The following is a 27,313-nucleotide window of genomic DNA, read 5'->3' as shown; positions in this document are numbered from 1 at the left end:
CCAATGAGTCCTTGATATTTCGTCGTTTTCTGTCAATATTTAGAATTTTTGAAAATTTCACTTTCCTGTGACAATATCCACTAAATGAGGGAATAATATGTGTGAGGGTACCCCAGGAGAGTTCCAAATGTGTGTGGGTAGAATATATATCCTACAGGGGTAAAACTGAAAAAAGGTGAAAAAAAATTTTTTTTTGACTTAGTCATTTTTCCGTCGTTTATCAGACTTTCAGATAGGGGAAATGTCAGTGAGCGTTCCGATTTCAGTTCCAGAGTGATTCGCCCAATGAGTCCTTGATATTTCGTCGTTTTCTGCCAATATTTTGGATTTTTGAAAATTTCACTTTCTTGTGACAATATCCACTAAATGAGGGAATAATATGTGTGAGGGTACCCCAGGAGAGTTCCAAATGTGTGTGGGTAGAATACATATCCTACAGGGGTAAAACTGAAAAAAGTTGAAAAAAATTTTTTTTGGACTTAGTCATTTTTCCGGTGTTTATCAGACTTTCAGATAGGGGATGTGTCAGTGAGCGTTCCGATTTCAGTTCCAGAGCGATTCGCCCAATGAGTCCTTGATATTTAGTCGTTTTCAGACAATTTTCTGGATATTTGAAAATTTCACTTTTTTGTGAAAATATCCACTAAATGAGGGAATAATATGTGTGAGGGTACCCCAGGAGAGTTCCAAATGTGTGTGGGTAGAATATATATCCTACAGGGGTAACACTGAAAAAAGTTGAAAAAAAATTTTTTTGGACTTAGTCATTTTTCCTGCGTTTATCAGACTTTCAGATAGGGGATATGTCAGTGAGTGTTCCGATTTCAGTTCCAGAGCGATTCGCCCAATGAGTTCTTGATATTTAGTCGTTTTCAGACAATTTTCTGGATATTTGAAAATTTCACTTTTTTGTGAAAATATCCACTAAATGAGGGAATAATATGTGTGAGGGTACCCCAGGAGAGTTCCAAATGTGTGTGGGTAGAATATATATCCTACGGGGGTAAAATTGAAAAAAGTTGAAAAAATTATTTTTGGACTTAGTCATTTTTCCGGCGTTTATCAGACTTTCAGTTAGGGGAAATGTCAGTGAGCGTTCCGATTTCAGTTCCAGAGCGATTCGCCCAATGAGTCCTTGATATTTAGTCGTTTTCAGACAATTTTCTGGATATTTGAAAATTTCACTTTTTTGTGAAAATATCCACTAAATGAGGGAATAATATGTGTGAGGGTACCCCAGGAGAGTTCCAAATGTGTGTGGGTAGAATATATATCCTACAGGGGTAAAACTGAAAAAAGTTGAAAAAAAATTTTTTTTTTACTTAGTCATTTTTCCGTTGTTTATCAGACTTTCAGATAGGGGAAATGTCAGTGAGCGTTCCGATTTCAGTTCCACAGTGATTCGCCCAATGAGTCCTTGATATTTCGTCGTTTTCTGTCAATATTTAGAATTTTTGAAAATTTCACTTTCCTGTGACAATATCCACTAAATGAGGGAATAATATGTGTGAGGGTACCCCAGGAGAGTTCCAAATGTTTGTGGGTAGAATATATATCCTACAGGGGTAAAACTGAAAAAAGTTGAAAAAAATTTTTTTTGGACTTAGTCATTTTTCCGGCGTTTATCAGACTTTCAGATAGGGGATATGTCAGTGAGCGTTCCGATTTCAGTTCCAGAGCGATTCGCCCAATGAGTCCTTGATATGTAGTCGTTTTCAGACAATTTTCTGGATATTTGAAAATTTTACTTTTTTGTGAAAATATCCACTAAATGAGGGAATAATATGTGTGAGGGTACCCCAGGAGAGTTCCAAATGTGTGTGGGTAGAATATATATCCTACGGGGTAAAATTGAAAAAAGTTGAAAAAATTATTTTTGGACTTAGTCATTTTTCCGGCGTTTATCAGACTTTCAGAGAGGGGAAATGTCAGTGAGCGTTCCGATTTCAGTTCCAGAGCGATTCGCCCAATGAGTCGTTGATATTTAGTCATTTTCAGACAATTTTCTGGATATTTGAAAATTTCACTTTTTTGTGAAAATATCCACTAAATGAGGGAATAATATGTGTGAGGGTACCCCAGGAGAGTTCCAAATGTGTGTGGGTAGAATATATATCCTACAGGGGTAAAACTGAAAAAAGTCGAAAAAATTTTTTTTTGGACTTAGTCATTTTTCCGGCGTTTATCAGACTTTCAGATAGGGGAAATGTCAGTGAGCGTTCCGATTTCAGTTCCAGAGCGATTCGCCCAATGAGTCATTGATATTTAGTCGTTTTCAGCCAATATTTTGGATATTTGAAAATTTCACTTTTTTGTGAAAATATCCACTAAATGAGGGAATAATATGTGTGAGGGTACCCCAGGAGAGTTCCAAATGTGTGTGGGTAGAATATATATCCTACGGGGGTAAAATTGAAAAAAGTTGAAAAAATTATTTTTGGACTTAGTCATTTTTCCGTCATTTATCAGACTTTCAGATAGGGGAAATGTCAGTGAGCGTTCCGATTTCAGTTCCAGAGTGATTCGCCCAATGAGTCCTTGATATTTCGTCGTTTTCTGTCAATATTTAGAATTTTTGAAAATTTCACTTTCCTGTGACAATATCCACTAAATGAGGGAATAATATGTATGAGGGTACCCCAGGAGAGTTCCAAATGTGTGTGGGTAGAATATATATCCTAAAGGGGTAACATTGAGAAAAGTTGAAAAAAAATTTTTTTGGACTTAGTCATTTTTCCGGCGTTTATCAGACTTTCAGATAGGGGATATGTCAGTGAGCGTTCCGATTTCAGTTCCAGAGCGATTCGCCCAATGAGTCCTTGATAATTAGTCGTTTTCAGACAATTTTCTGGATATTTGAAAATTTTACTTTTTTGTGAAAATATCCACTAAATGAGGGAATAATATGTGTGAGGGTACCCCAGGAGAGTTCCAAATGTGTGTGGGTAGAATATATATCCTACAGGGGTAACACTGAAAAAAGTTTAAAAAAAATTTTTTGGGACTTAGTCATTTTTCCGGCGTTTATCAGACTTTCAGATAGGGGATATGTCAGTGAGCGTTCCGATTTCAGTTCCAGAGCGATTCGCCCAATGAGTCCTTGATATTTAGTCGTTTTCAGACAATTTTCTGGATATTTGAAAATTTTACTTTTTTGTGAAAATATCCACTAAATGAGGGAATAATATGTGTGAGGGTACCCCAGGAGAGTTCCAAATGTGTGTGGGTAGAATATATATCCTACAGGGGTAACACTGAAAAAAGTTGAAAAAAATTTTTTTGGGACTTAGTCATTTTTCCGGCGTTTATCAGACTTTCAGATAGGGGATATGTCAGTGAGCGTTCCGATTTCAGTTCCAGAGCGATTCGCCCAATGAGTCCTTGATATTTAGTCGTTTTCAGACAATTTTCTGGATATTTGAAAATTTCACTTTTTTGTGAAAATATCCACTAAATGAGGGAATAATATGTGTGAGGGTACCCCAGGAGAGTTCCAAATGTGTGTGGGTAGAATATATATCCTACGGGGGTAAAATTGAAAAAAGTTGAAAAAATTATTTTTGGACTTAGTCATTTTTCCGGCGTTTATCAGACTTTCAGTTAGGGGAAATGTCAGTGAGCGTTCCGATTTCAGTTCCAGAGCGATTCGCCCAATGAGTCCTTGATATTTAGTCGTTTTCAGACAATTTTCTGGATATTTGAAAATTTCACTTTTTTGTGACAATATCCACTAAATGAGGGAATAATATGTGTGAGGGTACCCCAGGAGAGTTCCAAATGTGTGTGGGTAGAATATATATCCTACAGGGGTAAAATGAAAAAAGTTGAAAAAAAATTTTTTTTTTACTTAGTCATTTTTCCGTTGTTTATCAGACTTTCAGATAGGGGAAATGTCAGTGAGCGTTCCGATTTCAGTTCCAGAGTGATTCGCCCAATGAGTGCTTGATATTTCGTCGTTTTCTGCCAATATTTTGAATTTTTGAAAATTTCACTTTCCTGTGACAATATCCACTAAATGAGGGAATAATATGTGTGAGGGTACCCCAGGAGAGTTCCAAATGTGTGTGGGTAGAATATATATCCTACAGGGGTAACACTGAAAAAAGTTGAAAAAAAATTTTTTTGGACTTAGTCATTTTTCCGGCGTTTATCAGACTTTCAGATAGGGGATATGTCAGTGAGCATTCCGATTTCAGTTCCAGAGCGATTCGCCCAATGAGTCCATGATATTTAGTCGTTTTCAGACAATTTTCTGGATATTTGAAAATTTCACTTTTTTGTGAAAATATCCACTAAATGAGGGAATAATATGTGTGAGGGTACCCCAGGAGAGTTCCAAATGTGTGTGGGTAGAATATATATCCTACAGGGGTAACACTGAAAAAAGTTGAAAAAAAATTTTTTTGGACTTAGTCATTTTTCCGGTGTTTATCAGACTTTCAGATAGGGGATATGTCAGTGAGTGTTCCGATTTCAGTTCCAGAGCGATTCACCCAATGAGTCCTTGATATTTAGTCGTTTTCAGACAATTTTCTGGATATTTGAAAATTTCAATTTTTTTGTGAAAATATCCACTAAATGAGGGAATAATATGTGTGAGGGTACCCCAGGAGAGTTCCAAATGTGTGTGGGTAGAATATATATCCTACAGGGGTAACACTGAAAAAAGTTGAAAAAAAATTTTTTTGGACTTAGTCATTTTTCCTGCGTTTATCAGACTTTCAGATAGGGGATATGTCAGTGAGTGTTCCGATTTCAGTTCCAGAGCGATCCGCCCAATGAGTTCTTGATATTTAGTCGTTTTCAGACAATTTTCTGGATATTTGAAAATTTCACTTTTTTGTGAAAATATCCACTAAATGAGGGAATAATATGTGTGAGGGTACCCCAGGAGAGTTCCAAATATGTGTGGGTAGAATATATATCCTACGGGGGTAAAATTGAAAAAAGTTGAAAAAATTATTTTTGGACTTAGTCATTTTTCCGGCGTTTATCAGACTTTCAGAGAGGGGAAATGTCAATGAGCGTTCCGATTTCAGTTCCAGAGCGATTCGCCCAATGAGTCCTTGATATTTCGTCGTTTTCAGCCAATATTTTGGATTTTTGAAAATTTCACTTTCTTGTGACAATATCCACTAAATGAGGGAATAATATGTGTGAGGGTACCCCAGGAGAGTTCCAAATGTTTGTGGGTAGAATATATATCCTACAGGGGTAACACTGAAAAAAGTTGAAAAAAAATTTTTTTGGACTTAGTCATTTTTCCGGCGTTTATCAGACTTTCAGATAGGGGATATGTCAGTGAGCGTTCCGATTTCAGTTCCAGAGCGATTCGCCCAATGAGTCCTTGATATTTAGTCGTTTTCAGACAATTTTCTGGATATTTGAAAATTTTACTTTTTTGTGAAAATATCCACTAAATGAGGGAATAATATGTGTGAGGGTACCCCAGGAGAGTTCCAAATGTGTGTGGGTAGAATATATATCCTACAGGGGTAACACTGAAAAAAGTTTAAAAAAAATTTTTTGGGACTTAGTCATTTTTCCGGCGTTTATCAGACTTTCAGATAGGGGATATGTCAGTGAGCGTTCCGATTTCAGTTCCAGAGCGATTCGCCCAATGAGTCCTTGATATTTAGTCGTTTTCAGACAATTTTCTGGATTTTTGAAAATTTCACTTTTTTGTGAAAATATCCACTAAATGAGGGAATAATATGTGTGAGGGTACCCCAGGAGAGTTCCAAATGTGTGTGGGTAGAATATATATCCTACAGGGGTAACACTGAAAAAAGTTGAAAAAAATTTTTTTGGGACTTAGTCATTTTTCCGGCGTTTATCAGACTTTCAGATAGGGGATATGTCAGTGAGCGTTCCGATTTCAGTTCCAGAGCGATTCGCCCAATGAGTCCTTGATATTTAGTCGTTTTCAGACAATTTTCTGGATATTTGAAAATTTCACTTTTTTGTGAAAATATCCACTAAATGAGGGAATAATATGTGTGAGGGTACCCCAGGAGAGTTCCAAATGTGTGTGGGTAGAATATATATCCTACGGGGGTAAAATTGAAAAAAGTTGAAAAAATTATTTTTGGACTTAGTCATTTTTCCGGCGTTTATCAGACTTTCAGTTAGGGGAAATGTCAGTGAGCGTTCCGATTTCAGTTCCAGAGCGATTCGCCCAATGAGTCCTTGATATTTAGTCGTTTTCAGACAATTTTCTGGATATTTGAAAATTTCACTTTTTTGTGACAATATCCACTAAATGAGGGAATAATATGTGTGAGGGTACCCCAGGAGAGTTCCAAATGTGTGTGGGTAGAATATATATCCTACAGGGGTAAAATGAAAAAAGTTGAAAAAAAATTTTTTTTTTACTTAGTCATTTTTCCGTTGTTTATCAGACTTTCAGATAGGGGAAATGTCAGTGAGCGTTCCGATTTCAGTTCCAGAGTGATTCGCCCAATGAGTGCTTGATATTTCGTCGTTTTCTGCCAATATTTTGAATTTTTGAAAATTTCACTTTCCTGTGACAATATCCACTAAATGAGGGAATAATATGTGTGAGGGTACCCCAGGAGAGTTCCAAATGTGTGTGGGTAGAATATATATCCTACAGGGGTAACACTGAAAAAAGTTGAAAAAAAATTTTTTTGGACTTAGTCATTTTTCCTGCGTTTATCAGACTTTCAGATAGGGGATATGTCAGTGAGTGTTCCGATTTCAGTTCCAGAGCGATCCGCCCAATGAGTTCTTGATATTTAGTCGTTTTCAGACAATTTTCTGGATATTTGAAAATTTCACTTTTTTGTGAAAATATCCACTAAATGAGGGAATAATATGTGTGAGGGTACCCCAGGAGAGTTCCAAATATGTGTGGGTAGAATATATATCCTACGGGGGTAAAATTGAAAAAAGTTGAAAAAATTATTTTTGGACTTAGTCATTTTTCCGGCGTTTATCAGACTTTCAGAGAGGGGAAATGTCAATGAGCGTTCCGATTTCAGTTCCAGAGCGATTCGCCCAATGAGTCCTTGATATTTCGTCGTTTTCAGCCAATATTTTGGATTTTTGAAAATTTCACTTTCTTGTGACAATATCCACTAAATGAGGGAATAATATGTGTGAGGGTACCCCAGGAGAGTTCCAAATGTTTGTGGGTAGAATATATATCCTACAGGGGTAAAACTGAAAAAAGTTGAAAAAAAATTTTTTTGGACTTAGTCATTTTTCCGGCGTTTATCAGACTTTCAGATAGGGGATATGTCAGTGAGCGTTCCGATTTCAGTTCCAGAGCGATTCGCCCAATGAGTCCTTGATATTTAGTCGTTTTCAGACAATTTTCTGGATATTTGAAAATTTTACTTTTTTGTGAAAATATCCACTAAATGAGGGAATAATATGTGTGAGGGTACCCCAGGAGAGTTCCAAATGTGTGTGGGTAGAATATATATCCTACGGGGGTAAAATTGAAAAAAGTTGAAAAAATTATTTTTGGACTTAGTCATTTTTCCGGCGTTTATCAGAATTTCAGTTAGGGGAAATGTCAGTGAGCGTTCCGATTTCAGTTCCAGAGTGATTCGCCCAATGAGTCCTTGATATTTAGTCGTTTTCAGACAATTTTCTGGATATTTGAAAATTTCACTTTTTTGTGACAATATCCACTAAATTAGGGAATAATATGTGTGAGGGTACCCCAGGAGAGTTCCAAATGTGTGTGGGTAGAATATATATCCTACAGGGGTAAAACTGAAAAAAGTTGAAAAAAAAATTTTTTTTGACTTAGTCATTTTTCCGTCGTTTATCAGACTTTCAGATAGGGGAAATGTCAGTGAGCGTTCCGATTTCAGTTCCAGAGTGATTTGCCCAATGAGTCCTTGATATTTCGTCGTTTTCTGCCAATATTTTGGATTTTTGAAAATTTCACTTTCTTGTGACAATATCCACTAAATGAGGGAATAATATGTGTGAGGGTACCCCAGGAGAGTTCCAAATGTGTGTGGGTAGAATACATATCCTACAGGGGTAAAACTGAAAAAAGTTGAAAAAAATTTTTTTTGGACTTAGTCATTTTTCCGGTGTTTATCAGACTTTCAGATAGGGGATATGTCAGTGAGCGTTCCGATTTCAGTTCCAGAGCGATTCGCCCAATGAGTCCTTGATATTTAGTCGTTTTCAGACAATTTTCTGGATATTTGAAAATTTCACTTTTTTGTGAAAATATCCACTAAATGAGGGAATAATATGTGTGAGGGTACCCCAGGAGAGTTCCAAATGTGTGTGGGTAGAATATATATCCTACGGGGGTAAAATTGAAAAAAGTTGAAAAAATTATTTTTGGACTTAGTCATTTTTCCGGCGTTTATCAGACTTTCAGAGAGGGGAAATGTCAGTGAGCGTTCCGATTTCAGTTCCAGAGCGATTCGCCCAATGAGTCCTTGATATTTAGTCATTTTCAGACAATTTTCTGGATATTTGAAAATTTCACTTTTTTGTGAAAATATCCACTAAATGAGGGAATAATATGTGTGAGGGTAACTCAGGAGAGTTCCAAATGTGTGTGGGTAGAATACATATCCTACGGGGGTAAAATTGAAAAAAGTTGAAAAAATTATTTTTGGACTTAGTCATTTTTCCGTCGTTTATCAGACTTTCAGAGAGGGGAAATGTCAATGAGCGTTCCGATTTCAGTTCCAGAGCGATTCGCCCAATGAGTCCTTAATATTTCGTCGTTTTCAGCCAATATTTTGGATTTTTGAAAATTTCACTTTCTTGTGACAATATCCACTAAATGAGGGAATAATATGTGTGAGGGTACCCCAGGAGAGTTCCAAATGTGTGTGGGTAGAATATATCCTACAGGGGTAAAACTGAAAAAAGTTGAAAAAAATTTTTTTTGGACTTAGTCATTTTTCCGGCGTTTATCAGACTTTCAGATAGGGGAAATGTCAGTGAGCATTCCGATTTCAGTTCCAGAGCGATTCGCCCAATGAGTCCTTGATATTTCGTCGTTTTCTGTCAATATTTAGAATTTTTGAAAATTTCACTTTCCTGTGACAATATCCACTAAATGAGGGAATAATATGTGTGAGGGTACCCCAGGAGAGTTCCAAATGTGTGTGGGTAGAATATATATCCTAAAGGGGTAACATTGAAAAAAGTTGAAAAAAAATTTTTTTGGACTTAGTCATTTTTCCGGCGTTTATCAGACTTTCAGATAGGGGATATGTCAGTGAGCGTTCCGATTTCAGTTCCAGAGCGATTCGCCCAATGAGTCCTTGATATTTAGTCGTTTTCAGAAAATTTTCTGGATATTTGAAAATTTTACTTTTTTGTGAAAATATCCACTAAATGAGGGAATAATATGTGTGAGGGTACCCCAGGAGAGTTCCAAATGTGTGTGGGTAGAATATATATCCTACAGGGGTAACACTGAAAAAAGTTGAAAAAAAATTTTTTGGGACTTAGTCATTTTTCCGGCGTTTATCAGACTTTCAGATAGGGGATATGTCAGTGAGCGTTCCGATTTCAGTTCCAGAGCGATTCGCCCAATGAGTCCTTGATATTTAGTCGTTTTCAGACAATTTTCTGGATATTTGAAAATTTCACTTTTTTGTGAAAATATCCACTAAATGAGGGAATAATATGTGTGAGGGTACCCCAGGAGAGTTCCAAATGTGTGTGGGTAGAATATATATCCTACGGGGGTAAAATTGAAAAAAGTTGAAAAAATTATTTTTGGACTTAGTCATTTTTCCGGCGTTTATCAGACTTTCAGTTAGGGGAAATGTCAGTGAGCGTTCCGATTTCAGTTCCAGAGCGATTCGCCCAATGAGTCCTTGATATTTAGTCGTTTTCAGACAATTTTCTGGATATTTGAAAATTTCACTTTTTTGTGACAATATCCACTAAATGAGGGAATAATATGTGTGAGGGTACCCCAGGAGAGTTCCAAATGTGTGTGGGTAGAATATATATCCTACAGGGGTAAAACTGAAAAAAGTTGAAAAAAAATTTTTTTTTTACTTAGTCATTTTTCCGTTGTTTATCAGACTTTCAGATAGGGGAAATGTCAGTGAGCGTTCCGATTTCAGTTCCAGAGTGATTCGCCCAATGAGTGCTTGATATTTCATCCTTTTCTGCCAATATTTTGAATTTTTGAAAATTTCACTTTCCTGTGACAATATCCACTAAATGAGGGAATAATATGTGTGAGGGTACCCCAGGAGAGTTCCAAATGTGTGTGGGTAGAATATATATCCTAAAGGGGTAACATTGAAAAAGTTGAAAAAAAATTTTTTTGGACTTAGTCATTTTTCCGGCGTTTATCAGACTTTCAGATAGGGGATATGTCAGTGAGCGTTCCGATTTCAGTTCCAGAGCGATTCGCCCAATGAGTCCTTGATATTTAGTCGTTTTCAGACAATTTTCTGGATATTTGAAAATTTCACTTTTTTGTGAAAATATCCACTAAATGAGGGAATAATATGTGTGAGGGTACCCCAGGAGAGTTCCAAATGTGTGTGGGTAGAATATATATCCTACAGGGGTAACACTGAAAAAAGTTGAAAAAAAATTTTTTTGGACTTAGTCATTTTTCCGGTGTTTATCAGACTTTCAGATAGGGGATATGTCAGTGAGTGTTCCGATTTCAGTTCCAGAGCGATTCGCCCAATGAGTCCTTGATATTTCGTCGTTTTCAGCCAATATTTTGGATTTTTGAAAATTTCACTTTCTTGTGACAATATCCACTAAATGAGGGAATAATATGTGTGAGGGTACCCCAGGAGAGTTCCAAATGTGTGTGGGTAGAATATATATCCTACCTGGGTAAAACTGAAAAAAGTTGAAAAAATTTTTTTTTGGACTTAGTCATTTTTCCGGCGTTTATCAGACTTTCAGATAGGGGATATGTCAGTGAGCGTTCCGATTTCAGTTCCAGAGCGATTCGCCCAATGAGTCCTTGATATTTAGTCGTTTTCAGACAATTTTCTGGATATTTGAAAATTTTACTTTTTTGTGAAAATATCCACTAAATGAGGGAATAATATGTGTGAGGGTACCCCAGGAGAGTTCCAAATGTGTGTGGGTAGAATATATATCCTACGGGGGTAAAATTGAAAAAAGTTGAAAAAATTATTTTTGGACTTAGTCATTTTTCCGGCGTTTATCAGACTTTCAGTTAGGGGAAATGTCAGTGAGCGTTCCGATTTCAGTTCCAGAGTGATTCGCCCAATGAGTCCTTGATATTTAGTCGTTTTCAGACAATTTTCTGGATATTTGAAAATTTCACTTTTTTGTGACAATATCCACTAAATTAGGGAATAATATGTGTGAGGGTACCCCAGGAGAGTTCCAAATGTGTGTGGGTAGAATATATATCCTACAGGGGTAAAACTGAAAAAAGTTGAAAAAAAATTTTTTTTTGACTTAGTCATTTTTCCGTCGTTTATCAGACTTTCAGATAGGGGAAATGTCAGTGAGTGTTCCGATTTCAGTTCCAGAGTGATTTGCCCAATGAGTCCTTGATATTTCGTCGTTTTCTGCCAATATTTTGGATTTTTGAAAATTTCACTTTCTTGTGACAATATCCACTAAATGAGGGAATAATATGTGTGAGGGTACCCCAGGAGAGTTCCAAATGTGTGTGGGTAGAATACATATCCTACAGGGGTAAAACTGAAAAAAGTTGAAAAAAATTTTTTTTGGACTTAGTCATTTTTCCGGTGTTTATCAGACTTTCAGATAGGGGATATGTCAGTGAGCGTTCCGATTTCAGTTCCAGAGCGATTCGCCCAATGAGTCCTTGATATTTAGTCGTTTTCAGACAATTTTCTGGATATTTGAAAATTTCACTTTTTTGTGAAAATATCCACTAAATGAGGGAATAATATGTGTGAGGGTACCCCAGGAGAGTTCCAAATGTGTGTGGGTAGAATATATATCCTACGGGGGTAAAATTGAAAAAAGTTGAAAAAATTATTTTTGGACTTAGTCATTTTTCCGGCGTTTATCAGACTTTCAGAGAGGGGAAATGTCAGTGAGCGTTCCGATTTCAGTTCCAGAGCGATTCGCCCAATGAGTCCTTGATATTTAGTCATTTTCAGACAATTTTCTGGATATTTGAAAATTTCACTTTTTTGTGAAAATATCCACTAAATGAGGGAATAATATGTGTGAGGGTAACCCAGGAGAGTTCCAAATGTGTGTGGGTAGAATACATATCCTACGGGGGTAAAATTGAAAAAAGTTGAAAAAATTATTTTTGGACTTAGTCATTTTTCCGGCGTTTATCAGACTTTCAGAGAGGGGAAATGTCAATGAGCGTTCCGATTTCAGTTCCAGAGCGATTCGCCCAATGAGTCCTTAATATTTCGTCGTTTTCAGCCAATATTTTGGATTTTTGAAAATTTCACTTTCTTGTGACAATATCCACTAAATGAGGGAATAATATGTGTGAGGGTACCCCAGGAGAGTTCCAAATGTGTGTGGGTAGAATATATCCTACAGGGGTAAAACTGAAAAAAGTTGAAAAAAATTTTTTTTGGACTTAGTCATTTTTCCGGCGTTTATCAGACTTTCAGATAGGGGAAATGTCAGTGAGCATTCCGATTTCAGTTCCAGAGCGATTCGCCCAATGAGTCCTTGATATTTCGTCGTTTTCTGTCAATATTTAGAATTTTTGAAAATTTCACTTTCCTGTGACAATATCCACTAAATGAGGGAATAATATGTGTGAGGGTACCCCAGGAGAGTTCCAAATGTGTGTGGGTAGAATATATATCCTAAAGGGGTAACATTGAAAAAAGTTGAAAAAAAATTTTTTTGGACTTAGTCATTTTTCCAGCGTTTATCAGACTTTCAGATAGGGGATATGTCAGTGAGCGTTCCGATTTCAGTTCCAGAGCGATTCGCCCAATGAGTCCTTGATATTTAGTCGTTTTCAGAAAATTTTCTGGATATTTGAAAATTTTACTTTTTTGTGAAAATATCCACTAAATGAGGGAATAATATGTGTGAGGGTACCAAAGGAGAGTTCCAAATGTGTGTGGGTAGAATATATATCCTACAGGGGTAACACTGAAAAAAGTTGAAAAAAATTTTTTTGGGACTTAGTCATTTTTCCGGCGTTTATCAGACTTTCAGATAGGGGATATGTCAGTGAGCGTTCCGATTTCAGTTCCAGAGCGATTCGCCCAATGAGTCCTTGATATTTAGTCGTTTTCAGACAATTTTCTGGATATTTGAAAATTTCACTTTTTTGTGAAAATATTCACTAAATGAGGGAATAATATGTGTGAGGGTACCCCAGGAGAGTTCCAAATGTGTGTGGGTAGAATATATATCCTACGGGGGTAAAATTGAAAAAAGTTGAAAAAATTATTTTTGGACTTAGTCATTTTTCCGGCGTTTATCAGACTTTCAGTTAGGGGAAATGTCAGTGAGCGTTCCGATTTCAGTTCCAGAGCGATTCGCCCAATGAGTCCTTGATATTTAGTCGTTTTCAGACAATTTTCTGGATATTTGAAAATTTCACTTTTTTGTGACAATATCCACTAAATGAGGGAATAATATGTGTGAGGGTACCCCAGGAGAGTTCCAAATGTGTGTGGGTAGAATATATATCCTACAGGGGTAAAACTGAAAAAAGTTGAAAAAAATTTTTTTTTTTACTTAGTCATTTTTCCGTTGTTTATCAGACTTTCAGATAGGGGAAATGTCAGTGAGCGTTCCGATTTCAGTTCCAGAGTGATTCGCCCAATGAGTGCTTGATATTTCATCGTTTTCTGCCAATATTTTGAATTTTTGAAAATTTCACTTTCCTGTGACAATATCCACTAAATGAGGGAATAATATGTGTGAGGGTACCCCAGGAGAGTTCCAAATGTGTGTGGGTAGAATATATATCCTACAGGGGTAACACTGAAAAAAGTTGAAAAAAAATTTTTTTGGACTTAGTCATTTTTCCGGTGTTTATCAGACTTTCAGATAGGGGATATGTCAGTGAGTGTTCCGATTTCAGTTCCAGAGCGATTCGCCCAATGAGTCCTTGATATTTAGTCATTTTCAGACAATTTTCTGGATATTTGAAAATTTCACTTTTTTGTGAAAATATCCACTAAATGAGGGAATAATATGTGTGAGGGTAACCCAGGAGAGTTCCAAATGTGTGTGGGTAGAATATATATCCTACGGGGGTAAAATTGAAAAAAGTTGAAAAAATTATTTTTGGACTTAGTCATTTTTCCGGCGTTTATCAGACTTTCAGAGAGGGGAAATGTCAATGAGCGTTCCGATTTCAGTTCCAGAGCGATTCGCCCAATGAGTCCTTGATATTTCGTCGTTTTCAGCCAATATTTTGGATTTTTGAAAATTTCACTTTCTTGTGACAATATCCACTAAATGAGGGAATAATATGTGTGAGGGTACCCCAGGAGAGTTCCAAATGTGTGTGGGTAGAATATATATCCCACGGGGGTAAAATTGAAAAAAGTTGAAAAATTGTTTTTTTTGGACTTAGTCATTTTTCCGGCGTTTATCAGACTTTCAGATAGGGGAGATGTCAGTGAGCGTTCCCATTTCAGTTCCAGAGCGATTCGCTCAATGAGTCCTTGATATTTAGTCGTTTGCAGCCAATTTTCTAGATATTTGAAAATTTCACTTTTTTGTGAAATTATCCACTAAATGAGGGAATAATATGTGTGAGGGTACCCCAGGAGAGTTCCAAATGTGTGTGGGTAGAATATATATCCTACGGGGGTAAAATTGAAAAAAGTTGAAAAAATATTTTTTTGGACTTAGTCATTTTTCCGGCGTTTATCAGACTTTCAGATAGGGGATATGTCAGTGAGCGTTCCGATTTCAGTTCCAGAGCGATTCGCCCAATGAGTCCTTGATATTTAGTCGTTTTCAGACAATTTTCTGGATATTTGAAAATTTTACTTTTTTGTGAAAATATCCACTAAATGAGGGAATAATATGTGTGAGGGTACCCCAGGAGAGTTCCAAATGTGTGTGGGTAGAATATATATCCTACAGGGGTAACACTGAAAAAAGTTGAAAAAAAATTTTTTGGGACTTAGTCATTTTTCCGGCGTTTATCAGACTTTCAGATAGGGGATATGTCAGTGAGCGTTCCGATTTCAGTTCCAGAGCGATTCGCCCAATCAGTCCTTGATATTTAGTCGTTTTCAGACAATTTTCTGGATATTTGAAAATTTCACTTTTTTGTGAAAATATCCACTAAATGAGGGAATAATATGTGTGAGGGTACCCCAGGAGAGTTCCAAATGTGTGTGGGTAGAATATATATCCTACGCGGGTAAAATTGAAAAAAGTTGAAAAAATTACTTTTGGACTTAGTCATTTTTCCGGCGTTTATCAGACTTTCAGATAGGGGAGATGTCAGTGAGCGTTCCCATTTCAGTTCCAGAGCGATTCGCTCAATGAGTCCTTGATATTTAGTCGTTTGCAGCCAATTTTCTAGATATTTGAAAATTTCACTTTTTTGTGAAATTATCCACTAAATGAGGGAATAATATGTGTGAGGGTACCCCAGGAGAGTTCCAAATGTGTGTGGGTAGAATATATATCCTACGGGGGTAAAATTGAAAAAAGTTGAAAAAATATTTTTTTGGACTTAGTCATTTTTCCGGCGTTTATCAGACTTTCAGATAGGGGATATGTCAGTGAGCGTTCCGATTTCAGTTCCAGAGCGATTCGCCCAATGAGTCCTTGATATTTAGTCGTTTTCAGACAATTTTCTGGATATTTGAAAATTTTACTTTTTTGTGAAAATATCCACTAAATGAGGGAATAATATGTGTGAGGGTACCCCAGGAGAGTTCCAAATGTGTGTGGGTAGAATATATATCCTACAGGGGTAACACTGAAAAAAGTTGAAAAAAAATTTTTTGGGACTTAGTCATTTTTCCGGCGTTTATCAGACTTTCAGATAGGGGATATGTCAGTGAGCGTTCCGATTTCAGTTCCAGAGCGATTCGCCCAATCAGTCCTTGATATTTAGTCGTTTTCAGACAATTTTCTGGATATTTGAAAATTTCACTTTTTTGTGAAAATATCCACTAAATGAGGCAATAATATGTGTGAGGGTACCCCAGGAGAGTTCCAAATGTGTGTGGGTAGAATATATATCCTACGCGGGTAAAATTGAAAAAAGTTGAAAAAATTATTTTTGGACTTAGTCATTTTTCCGGCGTTTATCAGACTTTCAGTTAGGGGAAATGTCAGTGAGCGTTCCGATTTCAGTTCCAGAGCGATTCGCCCAATGAGTCCTTGATATTTAGTCGTTTTCAGACAATTTTCTGGATATTTGAAAATTTCACTTTTTTGTGACAATATCCACTAAATGAGGGAATAATATGTGTGAGGGTACCCCAGGAGAGTTCCAAATGTGTGTGGGTAGAATATATATCCTACAGGGGTAAAACTGAAAAAAGTTGAAAAAAAATTTTTTTTTTACTTAGTCATTTTTCCGTTGTTTATCAGACTTTCAGATAGGGGAAATGTCAGTGAGCGTTCCGATTTCAGTTCCAGAGTGATTCGCCCAATGAGTGCTTGATATTTCGTCGTTTTCTGCCAATATTTTGAATTTTTGAAAATTTCACTTTCCTGTGACAATATCCACTAAATGAGGGAATAATATGTGTGAGGGTACCCCAGGAGAGTTCCAAATGTGTGTGGGTAGAATATATATCCTAAAGGGGTAACATTGAAAAAAGTTGAAAAAAAATTTTTTTGGACTTAGTCATTTTTCCGGCGTTTATCAGACTTTCAGATAGGGGATATGTCAGTGAGCGTTCCGATTTCAGTTCCAGAGCGATTCGCCCAATGAGTCCTTGATATTTAGTCGTTTTCAGACAATTTTCTGGATATTTGAAAATTTTACTTTTTTGTGAAATTATCCACTAAATGAGGGAATAATATGTGTGAGGGTACCCCAGGAGAGTTCCAAATGTGTGTGGGTAGAATATATATCCTACGGGGGTAAAATTGAAAAAAGTTGAAAAAATTATTTTTGGACTTAGTCATTTTTCCGGCGTTTATCAGACTTTCAGATAGGGGATATGTCAGTGAGCGTTCCGATTTCAGTTCCAGAGCGATTCGCCCAATGAGTCCTTGATATTTAGTCGTTTTCAGACAATTTTCTGGATATTTGAAAATTTTACTTTTTTGTGAAAATATCCACTAAATGAGGGAATAATATGTGTGAGGGTACCCCAGGAGAGTTCCAAATGTGTGTGGGTAGAATATATATCCTACAGGGGTAACACTGAAAAAAGTTGAAAAAAAATTTTTTGGGACTTAGTCATTTTTCCGGCGTTTATCAGACTTTCAGATAGGGGATATGTCAGTGAGCGTTCCGATTTCAGTTCCAGAGCGATTCGCCCAATCAGTCCTTGATATTTAGTCGTTTTCAGACAATTTTCTGGATATTTGAAAATTTCACTTTTTTGTGAAAATATCCACTAAATGAGGCAATAATATGTGTGAGGGTACCCCAGGAGAGTTCCAAATGTGTGTGGGTAGAATATATATCCTACGCGGGTAAAATTGAAAAAAGTTGAAAAAATTATTTTTGGACTTAGTCATTTTTCCGGCGTTTATCAGACTTTCAGTTAGGGGAAATGTCAGTGAGCGTTCCGATTTCAGTTCCAGAGCGATTCGCCCAATGAGTCCTTGATATTTAGTCGTTTTCAGACAATTTTCTGGATATTTGAAAATTTCACTTTTTTGTGACAATATCCACTAAATGAGGGAATAATATGTGTGAGGGTACCCCAGGAGAGTTCCAAATGTGTGTGGGTAGAATATATATCCTACAGGGGTAAAACTGAAAAAAGTTGAAAAAAAATTTTTTTTTTGCTTAGTCATTTTTCCGTTGTTTATCAGACTTTCAGATAGGGGAAATGTCAGTGAGCGTTCCAATTTCAGTTCCAGAGTGATTCGCCCAATGAGTGCTTGATATTTCGTCGTTTTCTGCCAATATTTTGAATTTTTGAAAATTTCACTTTCCTGTGACAATATCCACTAAATGAGGGAATAATATGTGTGAGGGTACCCCAGGAGAGTTCCAAATGTGTGTGGGTAGAATATATATCCTAAAGGGGTAACATTGAAAAAAGTTGAAAAAAAATTTTTTTGGACTTAGTCATTTTTCCGGCGTTTATCAGACTTTCAGATAGGGGATATGTCAGTGAGGGTTCCGATTTCAGTTCCAGAGCGATTCGCCCAATGAGTCCTTGATATTTAGTCGTTTTCAGACAATTTTCTGGATATTTGAAAATTTAACTTTTTTGTGAAAATATCCACTAAATGAGGGAATAATATGTGTGAGGGTAACCAAGGAGAGTTCCAAATGTGTGTGGGTAGAATATATATCCTACGGGGGTAAAATTGAAAAAAGTTGAAAAAATTATTTTTGGACTTAGTCATTTTTCCGGTGTTTATCAGACTTTCAGATAGGGGATATGTCAGTGAGTGTTCCGATTTCAGTTCCAGAGCGATTCGCCCAATGAGTCCTTGATATTTAGTCGTTTTCAGACAATTTTCCGGATATTTGAAAATTTCACTTTTTTGTGAAAATATCCACTAAATGAGGGAATAATATGTGTGAGGGTACCCCAGGAGAGTTCCAAATGTGTGTGGGTAGAATATATATCCTACGCGGGTAAAATTGAAAAAAGTTGAAAAAATTATTTTTGGACTTAGTCATTTTTCCGGCGTTTATCAGACTTTCAGATAGGGGAGATGTCAGTGAGCGTTCCCATTTCAGTTCCAGAGCGATTCGCTCAATGAGTCCTTGATATTTAGTCGTTTGCAGCCAATTTTCTAGATATTTGAAAATTTCACTTTTTTGTGAAATTATCCACTAAATGAGGGAATAATATGTGTGAGGGTACCCCAGGAGAGTTCCAAATGTGTGTGGGTAGAATATATATCCTACGGGGGTAAAATTGAAAAAAGTTGAAAAAATTATTTTTGGACTTAGTCATTTTTCCGGCGTTTATCAGACTTTCAGAGAGGGGAAATGTCAATGAGCGTTCCGATTTCAGTTCCAGAGCGATTTGCCCAATGAGTCATTGATATTTAGTCGTTTTCAGCCAATATTTTGGATTTTTGAAAATTTCACTTTCTTGTGACAATATCCACTAAATGAGGGAATAATATGTGTGAGGGTACCCCAGGAGAGTTCCAAATGTGTGTGGGTAGAATATATATCCTACAGGGGTAAAACTGAAAAAAGTTGAAAAAAATTTTTTTTGGACTTAGTCATTTTTCCGGCGTTTATCAGACTTTCAGATAGGGGATATGTCAGTGAGCGTTCCGATTTCAGTTCCAGAGCGATTCGCCCAATGAGTCCTTGATATTTAGTCGTTTTCAGCCAATTTTCTGGATATTTGAAAATTTCACTTTTTTGTGAAAATATCCACTAAATGAGGGAATAATATGTGTGAGGGTACCCCAGGAGAGTTCCAAATGTGTGTGGGTAGAATATATATCCTACGCGGGTAAAATTGAAAAAAGTTGAAAAAATTATTTTTTTACTTAGTCATTTTTCCGTTGTTTATCAGACTTTCAGATAGGGGAAATGTCAGTGAGCGTTCCGATTTCAGTTCCAGAGTGATTCGCCCAATGAGTGCTTGATATTTCGTCGTTTTCTGCCAATATTTTGAATTTTTGAAAATTTCACTTTCCTGTGACAATATCCACTAAATGAGGGAATAATATGTGTGAGGGTACCCCAGGAGAGTTCCAAATGTGTGTGGGTAGAATATATATCCTAAAGGGGTAACATTGAAAAAAGTTGAAAAAAAATTTTTTTGGACTTAGTCATTTTTCCGGCGTTTATCAGACTTTCAGATAGGGGATATGTCAGTGAGGGTTCCGATTTCAGTTCCAGAGCGATTCGCCCAATGAGTCCTTGATATTTAGTCGTTTTCAGACAATTTTCTGGATATTTGAAAATTTAACTTTTTTGTGAAAATATCCACTAAATGAGGGAATAATATGTGTGAGGGTAACCAAGGAGAGTTCCAAATGTGTGTGGGTAGAATATATATCCTACGGGGGTAAAATTGAAAAAAGTTGAACAAATTATTTTTGGACTTAGTCATTTTTCCGGTGTTTATCAGACTTTCAGATAGGGGATATGTCAGTGAGTGTTCCGATTTCAGTTCCAGAGCGATTCGCCCAATGAGTCCTTGATATTTAGTCGTTTTCAGACAATTTTCTGGATATTTGAAAATTTCACTTTTTTGTGAAAATATCCACTAAATGAGGGAATAATATGTGTGAGGGTAACCCAGGAGAGTTCCAAATGTGTGTGGGTAGAATATATATCCTACGGGGGTAAAATTGAAAAAAGTTGAAAAAATTATTTTTGGACTTAGTCATTTTTCTGGCGTTTATCAGACTTTCAGAGAGGGGAAATGTCAATGAGCGTTCCGATTTCAGTTCCAGAGCGATTCGCCCAATGAGTCCTTGATATTTCGTCGTTTTCAGCCAATATTTTGGATTTTTGAAAATTTCACTTTCTTGTGACAATATCCACTAAATGAGGGAATAATATGTGTGAGGGTACCCCAGGAGAGTTCCAAATGTGTGTGGGTAGAATATATATCCTACAGGGGTAACACTGAAAAAAGTTGAAAAAAAAATTTTTTGGACTTAGTCATTTTTCCTGCGTTTATCAGACTTTCAGATAGGGGATATGTCAGTGAGTGTTCCGATTTCAGTTCCAGAGTGATTCTCCCAATGAGTTCTTGATATTTAGTCGTTTTCAGACAATTTTCTGGATATTTGAAAATTTCACTTTTTTGTGAAAATATCCACTAAATGAGGGAATAATATGTGTGAGGGTACCCCAGGAGAGTTCCAAATGTGTGTGGGTAGAATATATATCCTACGGGGGTAAAATTGAAAAAAGTTGAAAAAATTATTTTTGGACTTAGTCATTTTTCCGGCGTTTATCAGACTTTCAGAGAGGGGAAATGTCAATGAGCGTTCCGATTTCAGTTCCAGAGCGATTTGCCCAATGAGTCATTGATATTTAGTCGTTTTCAGCCAATATTTTGGATTTTTGAAAATTTCACTTTCTTGTGACAATATCCACTAAATGAGGGAATAATATGTGTGAGGGTACCCCAGGAGAGTTCCAAATGTGTGTGGGTAGAATATATATCCTACAGGGGTAAAACTGAAAAAAGTTGAAAAAAATTTTTTTTGGACTTAGTCATTTTTCCGGCGTTTATCAGACTTTCAGATAGGGGATATGTCAGTGAGCGTTCCGATTTCAGTTCCAGAGCGATTCGCCCAATGAGTCCTTGATATTTAGTCGTTTTCAGCCAATTTTCTGGATATTTGAAAATTTCACTTTTTTGTGAAAATATCCACTAAATGAGGGAATAATATGTGTGAGGGTACCCCAGGAGAGTTCCAAATGTGTGTGGGTAGAATATATATCCTACGCGGGTAAAATTGAAAAAAGTTGAAAAAATTATTTTTGGACTTAGTCATTTTTCCGGCGTTTATCAGACTTTCAGTTAGGGGAAATGTCAGTGAGCGTTCCGATTTCAGTTCCAGAGCGATTCGCCCAATGAGTCCTTGATATTTAGTCGTTTTCAGACAATTTTCTGGATATTTGAAAATTTCACTTTTTTGTGACAATATCCACTAAATGAGGGAATAATATGTGTGAGGGTACCCCAGGAGAGTTCCAAATGTGTGTGGGTAGAATATATATCCTACAGGGGTAAAACTGAAAAAAGTTGAAAAAAAATTTTTTTTTTACTTAGTCATTTTTCCGTTGTTTATCAGACTTTCAGATAGGGGAAATGTCAGTGAGCGTTCCGATTTCAGTTCCAGAGTGATTCGCCCAATGAGTGCTTGATATTTCGTCGTTTTCTGCCAATATTTTGAATTTTTGAAAATTTCACTTTCCTGTGACAATATCCACTAAATGAGGGAATAATATGTGTGAGGGTACCCCAGGAGAGTTCCAAATGTGTGTGGGTAGAATATATATCCTAAAGGGGTAACATTGAAAAAAGTTGAAAAAAAATTTTTTTGGACTTAGTCATTTTTCCGGCGTTTATCAGACTTTCAGATAGGGGATATGTCAGTGAGGGTTCCGATTTCAGTTCCAGAGCGATTCGCCCAATGAGTCCTTGATATTTAGTCGTTTTCAGACAATTTTCTGGATATTTGAAAATTTAACTTTTTTGTGAAAATATCCACTAAATGAGGGAATAATATGTGTGAGGGTAACCAAGGAGAGTTCCAAATGTGTGTGGGTAGAATATATATCCTACGGGGGTAAAATTGAAAAAAGTTGAAAAAATTATTTTTGGACTTAGTCATTTTTCCGGTGTTTATCAGACTTTCAGATAGGGGATATGTCAGTGAGTGTTCCGATTTCAGTTCCAGAGCGATTCGCCCAATGAGTCCTTGATATTTAGTCGTTTTCAGACAATTTTCTGGATATTTGAAAATTTCACTTTTTTGTGAAAATATCCACTAAATGAGGGAATAATATGTGTGAGGGTAACCCAGGAGAGTTCCAAATGTGTGTGGGTAGAATATATATCCTACGGGGGTAAAATTGAAAAAAGTTGAAAAAATTATTTTTGGACTTAGTCATTTTTCTGGCGTTTATCAGACTTTCAGAGAGGGGAAATGTCAATGAGCGTTCCGATTTCAGTTCCAGAGCGATTCGCCCAATGAGTCCTTGATATTTCGTCGTTTTCAGCCAATATTTTGGATTTTTGAAAATTTCACTTTCTTGTGACAATATCCACTAAATGAGGGAATAATATGTGTGAGGGTACCCCAGGAGAGTTCCAAATGTGTGTGGGTAGAATATATATCCTACAGGGGTAACACTGAAAAAAGTTGAAAAAAAAATTTTTTGGACTTAGTCATTTTTCCTGCGTTTATCAGACTTTCAGATAGGGGATATGTCAGTGAGTGTTCCGATTTCAGTTCCAGAGTGATTCTCCCAATGAGTTCTTGATATTTAGTCGTTTTCAGACAATTTTCTGGATATTTGAAAATTTCACTTTTTTGTGAAAATATCCACTAAATGAGGGAATAATATGTGTGAGGGTACCCCAGGAGAGTTCCAAATGTGTGTGGGTAGAATATATATCCTACGGGGGTAAAATTGAAAAAAGTTGAAAAAATTATTTTTGGACTTAGTCATTTTTCCGGCGTTTATCAGACTTTCAGAGAGGGGAAATGTCAATGAGCGTTCCGATTTCAGTTCCAGAGCGATTTGCCCAATGAGTCATTGATATTTAGTCGTTTTCAGCCAATATTTTGGATTTTTGAAAATTTCACTTTCTTGTGACAATATCCACTAAATGAGGGAATAATATGTGTGAGGGTACCCCAGGAGAGTTCCAAATGTGTGTGGGTAGAATATATATCCTACAGGGGTAAAACTGAAAAAAGTTGAAAAAAATTTTTTTTGGACTTAGTCATTTTTCCGGCGTTTATCAGACTTTCAGATAGGGGATATGTCAGTGAGCGTTCCGATTTCAGTTCCAGAGCGATTCGCCCAATGAGTCCTTGATATTTAGTCGTTTTCAGCCAATTTTCTGGATATTTGAAAATTTCACTTTTTTGTGAAAATATCCACTAAATGAGGGAATAATATGTGTGAGGGTACCCCAGGAGAGTTCCAAATGTGTGTGGGTAGAATATATATCCTACGCGGGTAAAATTGAAAAAAGTTGAAAAAATTATTTTTGGACTTAGTCATTTTTCCGGCGTTTATCAGACTTTCAGTTAGGGGAAATGTCAGTGAGCGTTCCGATTTCAGTTCCAGAGCGATTCGCCCAATGAGTCCTTGATATTTAGTCGTTTTCAGACAATTTTCTGGATATTTGAAAATTTCACTTTTTTGTGACAATATCCACTAAATGAGGGAATAATATGTGTGAGGGTACCCCAGGAGAGTTCCAAATGTGTGTGGGTAGAATATATATCCTACAGGGGTAAAACTGAAAAAAGTTGAAAAAAAATTTTTTTTTTACTTAGTCATTTTTCCGTTGTTTATCAGACTTTCAGATAGTGGAAATGTCAGTGAGCGTTCCGATTTCAGTTCCAGAGTGATTCGCCCAATGAGTGCTTGATATTTCGTCGTTTTCTGCCAATATTTTGAATTTTTGAAAATTTCACTTTCCTGTGACAATATCCACTAAATGAGGGAATAATATGTGTGAGGGTACCCCAGGAGAGTTCCAAATGTGTGTGGGTAGAATATATATCCTAAAGGGGTAACATTGAAAAAAGTTGAAAAAAAATTTTTTTGGACTTAGTCATTTTTCCGGCGTTTATCAGACTTTCAGATAGGGGATATGTCAGTGAGGGTTCCGATTTCAGTTCCAGAGCGATTCGCCCAATGAGTCCTTGATATTTAGTCGTTTTCAGACAATTTTCTGGATATTTGAAAATTTAACTTTTTTGTGAAAATATCCACTAAATGAGGGAATAATATGTGTGAGGGTAACCAAGGAGAGTTCCAAATGTGTGTGGGTAGAATATATATCCTACGGGGGTAAAATTGAAAAAAGTTGAACAAATTATTTTTGGACTTAGTCATTTTTCCGGTGTTTATCAGACTTTCAGATAGGGGATATGTCAGTGAGTGTTCCGATTTCAGTTCCAGAGCGATTCGCCCAATGAGTCCTTGATATTTAGTCGTTTTCAGACAATTTTCTGGATATTTGAAAATTTCACTTTTTTGTGAAAATATCCACTAAATGAGGGAATAATATGTGTGAGGGTAACCCAGGAGAGTTCCAAATGTGTGTGGGTAGAATATATATCCTACGGGGGTAAAATTGAAAAAAGTTGAAAAAATTATTTTTGGACTTAGTCATTTTTCTGGCGTTTATCAGACTTTCAGAGAGGGGAAATGTCAATGAGCGTTCCGATTTCAGTTCCAGAGCGATTCGCCCAATGAGTCCTTGATATTTCGTCGTTTTCAGCCAATATTTTGGATTTTTGAAAATTTCACTTTCTTGTGACAATTTCCACTAAATGAGGGAATAATATGTGTGAGGGTACCCCAGGAGAGTTCCAAATGTGTGTGGGTAGAATATATATCCTACAGGGGTAACACTGAAAAAAGTTGAAAAAAAAATTTTTTGGACTTAGTCATTTTTCCTGCGTTTATCAGACTTTCAGATAGGGGATATGTCAGTGAGTGTTCCGATTTCAGTTCCAGAGTGATTCTCCCAATGAGTTCTTGATATTTAGTCGTTTTCAGACAATTTTCTGGATATTTGAAAATTTCACTTTTTTGTGAAAATATCCACTAAATGAGGGAATAATATGTGTGAGGGTACCCCAGGAGAGTTCCAAATGTGTGTGGGTAGAATATATATCCTACGGGGGTAAAATTGAAAAAAGTTGAAAAAATTATTTTTGGACTTAGTCATTTTTCCGGCGTTTATCAGACTTTCAGAGAGGGGAAATGTCAATGAGCGTTCCGATTTCAGTTCCAGAGCGATTTGCCCAATGAGTCATTGATATTTAGTCGTTTTCAGCCAATATTTTGGATTTTTGAAAATTTCACTTTCTTGTGACAATATCCACAAAATGAGGGAATAATATGTGTGAGGGTACCCCAGGAGAGTTCCAAATGTGTGTGGGTAGAATATATATCCTACAGGGGTAAAACTGAAAAAAGTTGAAAAAAATTTTTTTTGGACTTAGTCATTTTTCCGGCGTTTATCAGACTTTCAGATAGGGGATATGTCAGTGAGCGTTCCGATTTCAGTTCCAGAGCGATTCGCCCAATGAGTCCTTGATATTTAGTCGTTTTCAGCCAATTTTCTGGATATTTGAAAATTTCACTTTTTTGTGAAAATATCCACTAAATGAGGGAATAATATGTGTGAGGGTACCCCAGGAGAGTTCCAAATGTGTGTGGGTAGAATATATATCCTACGCGGGTAAAATTGAAAAAAGTTGAAAAAATTATTTTTGGACTTAGTCATTTTTCCGGCGTTTATCAGACTTTCAGTTAGGGGAAATGTCAGTGAGCGTTCCGATTTCAGTTCCAGAGCGATTCGCCCAATGAGTCCTTGATATTTAGTCGTTTTCAGACAATTTTCTGGATATTTGAAAATTTCACTTTTTTGTGACAATATCCACTAAATGAGGGAATAATATGTGTGAGGGTACCCCAGGAGAGTTCCAAATGTGTGTGGGTAGAATATATATCCTACAGGGGTAAAACTGAAAAAAGTTGAAAAAAAATTTTTTTTTTACTTAGTCATTTTTCCGTTGTTTATCAGACTTTCAGATAGGGGAAATGTCAGTGAGCGTTCCGATTTCAGTTCCAGAGTGATTCGCCCAATGAGTGCTTGATATTTCGTCGTTTTCTGCCAATATTTTGAATTTTTGAAAATTTCACTTTCCTGTGACAATATCCACTAAATGAGGGAATAATATGTGTGAGGGTACCCCAGGAGAGTTCCAAATGTGTGTGGGTAGAATATATATCCTAAAGGGGTAACATTGAAAAAAGTTGAAAAAAAATTTTTTTGGACTTAGTCATTTTTCCGGCGTTTATCAGACTTTCAGATAGGGGATATGTCAGTGAGGGTTCCGATTTCAGTTCCAGAGCGATTCGCCCAATGAGTCCTTGATATTTAGTCGTTTTCAGACAATTTTCTGGATATTTGAAAATTTAACTTTTTTGTGAAAATATCCACTAAATGAGGGAATAATATGTGTGAGGGTAACCAAGGAGAGTTCCAAATGTGTGTGGGTAGAATATATATCCTACGGGGGTAAAATTGAAAAAAGTTGAACAAATTATTTTTGGACTTAGTCATTTTTCCGGTGTTTATCAGACTTTCAGATAGGGGATATGTCAGTGAGTGTTCCGATTTCAGTTCCAGAGCGATTCGCCCAATGAGTCCTTGATATTTAGTCGTTTTCAGACAATTTTCTGGATATTTGAAAATTTCACTTTTTTGTGAAAATATCCACTAAATGAGGGAATAATATGTGTGAGGGTAACCCAGGAGAGTTCCAAATGTGTGTGGGTAGAATATATATCCTACGGGGGTAAAATTGAAAAAAGTTGAAAAAATTATTTTTGGACTTAGTCATTTTTCCGGCGTTTATCAGACTTTCAGAGAGGGGAAATGTCAATGAGCGTTCCGATTTCAGTTCCAGAGCGATTCGCCCAATGAGTCCTTGATATTTCGTCGTTTTCAGCCAATATTTTGGATTTTTGAAAATTTCACTTTCTTGTGACAATATCCACTAAATG

The sequence above is a fragment of the Phyllobates terribilis genome, unplaced genomic scaffold, assembly GCF_046119375.1.
Source record: "Phyllobates terribilis strain yellow unplaced genomic scaffold, ASM4611937v1 Scaffold_16__1_contigs__length_26959993, whole genome shotgun sequence".
Classification (NCBI taxonomy): domain Eukaryota; kingdom Metazoa; phylum Chordata; class Amphibia; order Anura; family Dendrobatidae; genus Phyllobates; species Phyllobates terribilis.
This window is presented reverse-complemented; position numbering follows the sequence as displayed.